Raw genomic sequence first — 10,541 nt, 5'->3', positions numbered from 1 at the left:
TTTCGTCGGCACTGATAGTGCCCTTCTCGGAACTTTTCTGCCGCTCAAGGCCTCTCCAAGCATTTTCACTAACTGGAAAGCTGGCGTGGCTGTTGCCGCAGGGCAGATTGTGTACCAAGGTCATTCTCGAGAGCTTCGCGATATATAAGAGCATATCTTTTTATTCTTAGCCCTCTGTGGCTCTTAATATTGCCCTTCAAATGCGTCTTAGCAGCCGGTCTGACTACGGGCCACAATTGTTGTCTCCAAATCGCTCGTTATAATTCCAGCAAATCAACTGCCTGTTCGCAAAGGTGTATCCGCGAACCCAATAGCCGCATCTGTTGCGAAGCAAGGAGTTAAGAAAGCGATATGAAGTTATCGGATGCGTAGGTTGGTGTTAATTGCTCGTTTACGTAACTTCTTCGAAATCGACCATGCAATCAGTAAATCAGATTTCTAAGAACGTTACCAGCCACACGGAGGGTAGCTGATAAGCATGCCTGGTTGTTGCCATGGCTATCCTTTTTCGATCAAGGAGGGCTTGGTGGTGTCTTCAGGAAGTGGCCTCGTCAAACGCATTTTCATTTGCGCGATCGTATATTAGGCCACCTGAATCCAATACCATAATTTCAAAATCAAGACAATGCATGAACACAAATATATATATATATATATATATATATATATATATATATATATATATATATATATATATATATATATATATATATATATATATATATATATATATATATATATATTTGCGAGAGTTTTCCTTACGGCATAACAGTTATATATACAACATCACATTGGTTTCACGGAAAATCGTCAGCAGAGACCGGTGCTGAGGGCCCCATATCCACCGCTGTAGATCAGGGGGTCTCCCAGGATGGAGCCCTGTGCCCCGGAGGTGTTGCAGGCGAGAGGTTTGAAGGGCAGGGAAGGTCCATAGAAGGTGGCTGGTGTCGGCTTCGGACGCAGGAACCGTACAAAAGGGACAGGTGTCCACAAACGGTGCGTGATAGGGGGAGGCCAAACGTGGGTCACTGCTGTGGATAAGGCCACCCCAACTCGAAGCCTCCGCAGCAGGACCTCCTCCCAGCGAGCGAGCCCACTGGGGAGGTCAGTTCCACGCGGTGGAAGTAAAGTACGCGTGGCGCGGCGGAGGTTCTCCTTTTCCACCAGCAGTTCTTCTAGGGTGGACACCGGAAGAAGTGGTAGCGGCCGTGGAAGGTCTATACGGCGAGAGGCGCGATCCGCCGCAATATGGGCAGGAAGCATGTCCTGGCGAACCCACAAAACACGCACAGGGCATGGGTATGTGTCCAGGATCGCGTGAATACGTGCCGACATGCTGGTACTACGCGCAACGCCACGTAAGAAAGCAACTAATCAACGTACCACACACTTGTAATCAGCATACCAATACATGAGATTACTATGCAGATAACAGCATTCAAAGTACACAAATGAGTACCATTGTAACTATAAAAACTATTTCCCCTTTCTTTTTGTTTTTGCGTACACCACATTACGAAGGCCTCTCCCAGTTACTTCCCACCCATCTTATCCCTTGTCGGACGAGTCCACTCTTCTATAGCTCATTCCTACACTTGGTTTTCTGCCCCCATTTTGCCTCTAACTCCTTCCCGGCTCATGTTTTTCACTTTTATGGCCGACCTGCTACCTGTGACCCACGTCACTTATCATCCCAGCTCCATTTCCTTCTTTAAACTTCAGCTCGAATGACCCCTATAGAGTTAAGTCTTTTTTCTCACTACCAAGTACAACAGCAATCTAATTTCTGTTCGGAGATTTTTGTGCTGATTGTGCAGATTTTGTGCGGAGCTTCTTTTCGAGGTTGTTCTTGAACCAACCCCCTTTGGGCCCTACGTAAGAATACGAAGTACGCACAGACGGCATATTGCGAGTGATTCTAAGTTCATTCAAATTTATGCTTATTCTATAAGATATTCTTTCTAATTGTTAAGATGCATGCCCAATGACTATTTCTCGAAGATAATCGTACTCTGCCATCTGTTTTAGTATTATCAGTCTCAATGTTAAACGGCTATGTAACTGCTCGGCGGTGTGCCTAAACTTCAAATGCATTCACATTCATCTTTCCTGAATCCTTCCTTTAAAGTCATCTCATCCAGAGGGAGGATCTAGACTGATCTTTTTTGGGGAAAAATCATGGCAGAGTAAAGAGAAGGAAACCACGAAGCATGACCGGGAAAAGGGAAGGAAGTCGCATGACGTATGTTGAGAGCCTTCCCCCCTCCACATTGGTTCCGCCACCGTTGTAAAGTATCGTTTATATGTACCGCATTTAGTTTGTTTTTCTTTATTAAGGCGAAAGCCTCAGATGTCTCATCAAACACGAAAAGTGACCGTAGTCGCCGTCGCCGTCAAAACAAGCGCTACCAAAATGGCAGCAGCTCCAAACAAACAAACAAACAAACAAACAAACAAACAAACAAACAAACAAACAAACAAACAAACAAACAAACAAACAAACAAACAAATAAATAAATAAATAAATAAATAAATAAATAAATAAATAAATAAATAAATAAATAAATAAATTTAAATGCACATTTGGGTTTATGTGCGATTTGAAGCGGGTGTTCGGAACAGGAACCCAGTGCGTTAGCACTGCACTAACTTAGGCCCCTTGCCAGAGGGGTAACACGAATTATCCGGACGCGTGCCGCGTTAGAGGTGAACGTGGCGGTACGTCAGTAGGACATGCGAATGCGGACGAGAGCTCTTACTATTGAGGAACCTGCCGCGTGAATTGCAGCCAGTCTGCCTATCGGAGTAATTCCCGTCAAAAGACGAAGAAACGAAAGCGGAGAAAGAGACAGAAACGCGATGTAGCAGCAAGAAAGTCTCATAATCGATAGTCTTTGGCCTTCAAACCACGTAAGCAGACTTAAGGCGTAGAGAATTTTTTTAATCGGCTGTAAACTTGCCGTAGTTTTGCAGCAGCGGGTGTTGTTCTACCCTTTATTTTCTCTTATTTTTTGTAGTGGAGACGACGCGGAAAAAAAGAGAAAGGGGCGTTCCCCTGGTGAACAACGTAGCTGAGCGCATGTGGCGAGCTAGACGTAGACACGACATAGTCCTTGCATGACACACGACACATAAAATGGTTTCATCTGAGACATTTACGGTACCTTAGATGTAAAACGCATGCCGTTTGTGCTCCAGATCATAGCCCAGGCAGTCATGACATCCTCGCGGGGGACGGAGCAAAAATGGCTAGGTCAATGCGCTTTTATTTCCTCTTCCACTGATTTCCTGCTGCACTGTAGAAGCTACAAGGCGTGAAGCGGCGGAGCCAACAATGTGAAGAAGAAATTGTTTCCAAGGTGCGCCGTATGCTTGATCCTGATGGGGCATAAGCGCTGGGTGCGGTTTCAATGCGTAGCATTCTTTGCCAAGTACACCCACAGCACCAACCGTGTAATGCCCTGAATTTGCGCAAAAATGCATAAATTGGCGCAACTTAACACATTTTATCGTTATAATAGCGTAAATAGAGATATTTGGTCGAAGAAAACTTCGAAAAACCAAAAATACAAAGAATAGAAAAACTGAACAAATTATAAGAATAAACAAACAAAATCAAACCTATGCCCCGCATGCACCACCCACACAAAACGGAGTCAAAAATCAGAAAAAGAAAGCACCGAAACGAACAACGAAATACGAATAAAAATTGCTAAAAGGGACAAACCGTGTAACGGCTTGCATATGCACAAAAATGCACAATTGGCGCTAACGCATTTAATAACTCTAATACCATAAGTGAAGATAATTGGCCGAAGTGAACTTTTAATTCATGAAAGTGCGAAAATAAAAAACTAAAAATACATAAACCCTAACAAAACAAAACGAACTCAAAAAGTAACAAAAGGCCCAGAGAAACAGGCCATAAATATGAACAAAAAGTCTTGTAAACGGGCCAACCTTGTAACCTACTCCAGTTCCACAAACATATATAATTGGAAAATTTAACCCACTTAATCGTGTATCACAGCGTAAATGGAGATATCTGGTATAAGCTGATTGTTAAAAAAAAACAAGAAATACAAAAATATGAAAGCTTGAAAATGATAAGAATGAGCTATCGAAATGATAACGTGCATCATAACACACCCTAAAAAACAAAGACAAAAATAAAAAACCCTGGAAAAATTTTGTAAGCCCTCTCACTCTGTGAAGGACGAGCAGCTAAGCTGTGGTGTGTTGTACCTCAATCGACGCATCTATGCACAGAACAAAATTCGTTTGTTTGTAATTTGAGGTTGAGCATACTTCCTAGTTAACTAGCGGAATAAAACAGGGAAGAACTAGAATTTTGTTCTGCGGGACATACATGGGGCCGTCCGTTCTTTCCCGTAGAAGTCCATGTGTTGACAGCAGACGGGGATGCGCTAATATTTACAACTTCCCTGTGAAATAACTAATTATCACAAGTAAATGAAACTCTGCGTACAGTTAGAGTTTTCCTAGTGGCTATTTTTCATAAATTTTATTTCTAGATACTTTTACTGAAACAACAGTTACGGCCGTTTCCTCTAACCATACTCCCTGCGTTGACGGCCATGTATTGACAGCAGACGGGAATTTTGTTTTAATTTTTGACGGTTCCAACTTCACAGTGAGCTAACTATTTGTGCCAAGTAAATGAAACTCGGCGTAATGATAGAGTCGTCTTGGCGCCGATTCATTAAGATTTGTTTTCAGGATGCCGGTATGAGGTCAAGATAGAGAAAAATTTCGTTTCCTGCATTCGGGAGAAACTGGAAACATTTTTTTTTTTTTTTGGGGGGGGGGGGGGGGGTCGACGCGATACGTATACGGAAGGGGCATCGGCCACCGCTACAGGTTACCTATATACAGCTTCGTTGCAAAACTACCAGAACCCAACTTATTTGGCTACTCGTGGCAAGATATTGGTATAAAAACTCACTATGAAGAGAAGCAGATAAGAATGCTTATTCATTAGTAGACAATTCTCTGAATTTCTGGTTTTTTGGTGCAACATTGTCCTCAGTGCATCAGTTATCCTCATGGACTGGTGCATCATATCAACACCATATTCATTCTCGCCAACATTGCACGAATTTCAGCAAACCAAATATAGGACGTCATTGCCTACATTTACACATGGGGCACATTCGCACAGTCAGAATTTTTTCTTGATATAAACGGCCTATCTTCAAGTCGACCGGCAAAAAATGTTTACCGACCCCAACGGTGCAGAAATGACGGCCGCTACAGTTCCCACGACCACAGTTGCCAGGTCGGGCGATTTGTCGCCAGACTGCTGAATTTTCGAGACCCGTGCACCAAAATTTCAGTGTGGTGACTTGGCAACTTTCTGGCTCCTTTGACTCCGCATCGGTGATTTTATATATTTCCGGGTCCTTCGGATGCCCCACTTTCCGCAAAGGAAGTCTTATACGACCTGACATTGCATTTCAGCCGTTGAGACAAACTGAACAAAGAGAACAGAACAAACTTTTAGGTATATGGCTGTTATCTGGCAAAGTCTAGAATAGGTCTTAACAATTCAGCCACTAAAACACACCACCGTACAGCGCTACTTAACAAAATAGATCGAAATTTGCTTTGCTCTTTTTAATGTCCTGCGCTTGCTGTCGTATGAAGAGTGTCCGAATCTTCAAGCAACGCCATGGGTTTCAAGTATAATGCCTCAGTACTTTACGGGAGCGTAAGATGTCATGCAGTATGGTGGGAAGCGTGTATCATGTTGTATAGACACTGGAATGTAAAGACCAAGTAAAACTGGTAAACCATAGTGTGAAGCAAACGCCCATTCCAAGTCATTCTTATTCTTTGAATGCTTCACCTAAACCTGCATATTTTAACTTTTTTGTAGACAGTAGTCAACCGCTGTCGCTTTCCCGCTCCAAAGCAAACAAACAAAAATTCTAGTAGTGTTTCCCAGGTCTCGGAATTTCTGCATTTTTTTCTGCAAAGGTAATCAAAAGGTACTTACTAGTATCGCCTTTCCGAAGATGGCGCCTTTTCTGGCGTTTTTAAACATTCACTTTAAGGTGGCGATTTTTTGGCTACTTTTGGCATTTTCCCGGCGTCTTTTCCTTCTGAAGACCTGGAAATCCTGCCCACGATATTTATTGGAGCAGCAGAAGAACTTTACATCGCTTTGGCTGCCACCACTGGGAACGACTACCTTACTGTAATGACTGACTGCCGCAACTTCCTGCTAAGTCGCACATCACCCGCGGCCCTCAAAATTCTGCAAAGTGTGCGCCAGCTCCCGGAAATGCACATCATCTGGACCGCCAAACATGAGTCCTTCGAGGGAAATAGGCGGCACAAACCGCTTTTCACGCTCATACCCATCGGGCCGTTTCTCATGAAGGCGAAGACACGCAGCCCCGTCGCTCTCGCAAGCCTACTACTCTTACTTCATACACGGGCATCCTCGCCCAATACCGCAATGAACGACCACAGTTCCCGCCACCCTATCCCCATCTATCCAGAGACGAGGCGACTGCCTTTCGCCGACTTCACATGAATTCCTATTCCCTCGCCACTCTCTTACATGACCCACCCTCTACTACGCTACCTGTAATTTGTGTACCGAACCTGGCACCCTGAACCACATGGTATGGAAGTGACAGAAAACCCCATCCCTTACCCCTAATACTCACCCAACGTACGAGCAGTTGGCGGGCCAGCTGACCAGCGCCGACCACAAAATCCAGCGTAGCCTGGTAGAGGTTCTCAGGGCAGCCAGCGCGGACCAGGGCTTCCCGGACTAGAGGAAGCCCCCCACCGGGCGGGCGCCCAATCATCAGCCCTGAAGCTCTTCTTAATGAAGTCTTCACTCACTCACTTACCCGGGAGAATCATCGTAATCATATAACTATACCTGTACTCTCGACGCAGTAGATCCTATCACCTTGGGATGATAATCTGTGTTTTTTTTTTTTTTTTTTGCATAACAGAAGTACCTTACAGACAAAGCACGCTTTACAGGAGACGTGAAACCTTCATTGTCTCAAGGTTGGTGGTGTGTTTGCTACACATTTTTGTTCTGTCAAGCAAAGAACGCTTCACAAAGCAACTAAAAGTTCGTTTTTAGTACGGAATTATTGAAAACGAACCAAAGACAAACTAGAAAAAAATTCCTCATAAGCAAGCAACTCTGCGCCTTGGTGGACCTTCCACAGCAGATGGTTACGAAAATGGCCGGCGGCGCAATGAGTCCAAACACGACAAAAAAGCGTGAATTGGAGTCAAATTTCTCATACAGGTTCCTGTAAACAAAGCAAAGTGGTTGCTTTGAAAATAAAATTTGGCACATTTTGGCCTGGGTGAGAACCAAACCCGCCACGGGTACGGGATGCGAGAGGAGCACCCTACCACGACGCCACGGCGGCTCCACTTTTCTGGCTGACTAAAGGGTTGCTAATGCATGCGTCGTGGGTCACGTGATGGCGGAGCCAATAGGTAGGAGGTGCACGTGACGGCACGTCAGGAGAATAGGCGCACCCCAGCCACGGAGGCCACTCATTCTAGAAAAAGAGGGGCGTGAAGTTCCGCCACTCAGCCTATCCAATTCCCACCGTGTCTCGTGATGGGAAGATCTACGTCGGGTGAACCGGCAGTTTCTGTACCAACTAAGCGCATTCGACTGCAAAGATGCGCCAACAACTCCGGATAAGATCAGGTAAAGAATGTAGCGGGGGGCGCCATAAGACGAAGAAAATAAAACGAAGAAAGGAACGCAAACACGATCTATCAGCAAAAAAGTGTTTGATGAGTATAGCCTAGGGACACCGTTATGCCTTCGCTTTCAAAAAACACCGAGGGAGTTTTTGAGGCCGTGAAGTATGAAACTGGCTCCACGTGACGAGGAAGAGAGAAGTTGCATGTTGATCGAAATTTAGTTTTGAACTCAAATTGCAGTCCACGACGACGACAATGATGATTGTTATCATTGTGATGAAGGGAATGATGGCGGTATTGACGATGTATATGATAATGGTGCGGCGGTGGCAGTAGTGCTGATGGTGTCTTTACCTGGTCCCCGTCGACCGATTTATCAGGCTTCGTAAACGCCGAAACTTACCTACAGCAAGATCAGCTTGAATTGTTTATTTTATATAGTGAATGAAAATGGCTGTGTTATAACTATAGCTTCGTAGATACGCATAAAACATAATGTGTTCCTATATCTTTGATATGAAAGTGGCGAAAAGGAAAGGAATGTAATAAAAAGACGCGAACGACAGAAGAATTCGCAAAATATATTATTTCCGCTCAAGATAAACTTTCTAAACTATCTTCTTGCATTTTTAGAGTGATATCTATATAAGCCGCTGTTTTGTGAGGTAACCGGTGTTGTTACTCGCGTGTGGTCGAGATCTTCCACTCTTCAATGAAAAAGTCTGAGCAGGATTACAGCAACCTGTTGAGGTGAATCAAGCTATAACGCCAGCTGTCGCGCTGCACAATGGCAAAATGTTTCAACTTTCGTGACACTTTGGGGAGACCTGTTCTGTTTCCATTGCGTTTCCTTGTGTGTGGGTGCCCCGCTACATTGTCCTCAGTTGCATTTTCCATGCAGCCGTCCCAGCAGTGGCCGCCCAGTAGCTGTTGCCACGACGGAGCGCACGAAAAGTGAGGAGAAAATGATTTATAGGCAACCCGCAAGATGGATGCGTACGATGGCTATTGAGCTGAAGGTGTCAGAGGAAACTATGCAGTGATGGTTAAGCGGGGTCTGACCAAGAGTCCCTACAAGTACTAAGGCAAGCATGAACCCCCAAAACAGTGGTAGGAGGGAGAAGTATCATCGCCTACTAGTGCAGTCCCCGAAAGGGGAGTATGTCCCAACCTGATAAGAAATGAAATGCTGTAAACTGTGGAGCTTCACTTTAACTACAAAACATTTATTCGCGTTTGCCTCAAGATGTCAGCTTTGCGATGCAATTGTTTGAGCCGCATTCCGCCCCTCCTACCGAGCCTGTTATAATCTCGCCAAAAGTGTCTGCCCGGCAGGTGGCACAAGTTTCGTTTTGTAAAAAAGCGGGGGAAAAAAATAAAGGCGATGTCATGCATTAAGGAGATACACGCGTCCTCCCAAGTCCAAATTTCATTTTAATCAACACGCTTGGACCTTCCGACAATGCTGAGAGCCTGCCAACAGTTCCGAGGAAAGCAGCATGGCGCAGTGCACACTTCCCGGTTTCAACCCATACCAAGAGTACCGGGTGACCTCACCGGCCAGACTCGACTTAACTTTTCTGTTCGGCAGTTTTATAAAAGAAAGCATGGGCTGAAGAATGCACTAGCGTCGACTCTCAGAGGAGGTCTCTGTATACGGAATTTACAGAAATACCACAGGTGACCCTAACGGCTGCTGCAGACGCGTTCCAGTGTCTGAAGTAAACTTTAATTAGTCCATAAAGACAATACAAAACCTCGATGTAACTTAAAGGCTTCCACGTCAGAAGGTCGCTGGCGTATTGTAACGTGAAATTTAATGCAGTAAGTTATATAATTAGGAAAACAGGAAAAGGGTGGCGACTCACCTGCTACGTTCTGCCGCTCAACTTGCGGTTTTACAACTATAATATGCGTGACTGGCTGATTCTAAGTTCTAACCAAGTGAACAAAATATTGATATGGTTTTGTGGGCTTTAACTAAACCCCGTATTGTTTCAATAAAAAATGACGTTATTTTACTGCGATAAGGTGGTTAACAAACAGCTACAGAGCAGTATCATAAGGGAAATAAACATAAATCGGAGGCGAACGATACTAGCGTCTTAACGACGACGACGACGATGATGAAGATGATGCTAAGTGGCTTCCCGCTTTGCAGCGGGAAGGTGTTGCACCGCGACCTTAGTAGTGAGGCTGCTGTCAATTCACCTCACCTTGCAAAACAAAATTGCCCTCTATTGTACTACAGTGCTAGTTTGATTTATCTCGGTCAGGTTCCGTCCTAGCTTCTTCTGCGTTTTTTTTTCATCAGTATTCTAAATTTCTTTTATTAACCTCTTCTGTTCTTCAATTCCCTTTTCCAGTAAGCTTAAAGCCCAAGACTTCCGGAAACTGAACGCCTCCCTCACTGAGGACTGGAAGGATATTTCGGAACTCCATTACACTATGTCGCATGATTTCGCTTTCCTTCCACAACCTGCGCAAAGTTCTTCTTCGTTCACTTTCTCACGCTAAAAGCACTTGTTCGCAAGCAATGCGACCGTGGTACAAAAATACAATTCACTCCCTTCAGTATTATAAAAAAAAAGGTTTTCCTGGTGATCTCTCACTCCCCAATTCTGCAGACATCTAAAGATTCCTTTTCTTGCGTCATTTTTCGCGACGGGAAAGCTGTGCCATCTCTGCAGTGGCTCTCGCATAAGCGTTACCGCTTTTGAGTTCGGAAGAATACCGAACAAATCACGGACGCTGCTTTGTCAAAAGACACTGAGTGTGCAGGTGATATCAAGTCATAGAATGTTGGGTACTCTAATCGGTCG

Source organism: Haemaphysalis longicornis, unplaced genomic scaffold, assembly GCF_048455015.1.
Source record: "Haemaphysalis longicornis isolate Haplotype H1 unplaced genomic scaffold, Haemaphysalis longicornis Haplotype H1 scaffold_1, whole genome shotgun sequence".
Lineage (NCBI taxonomy): Eukaryota > Metazoa > Arthropoda > Arachnida > Ixodida > Ixodidae > Haemaphysalis > Haemaphysalis longicornis.
This window is presented reverse-complemented; position numbering follows the sequence as displayed.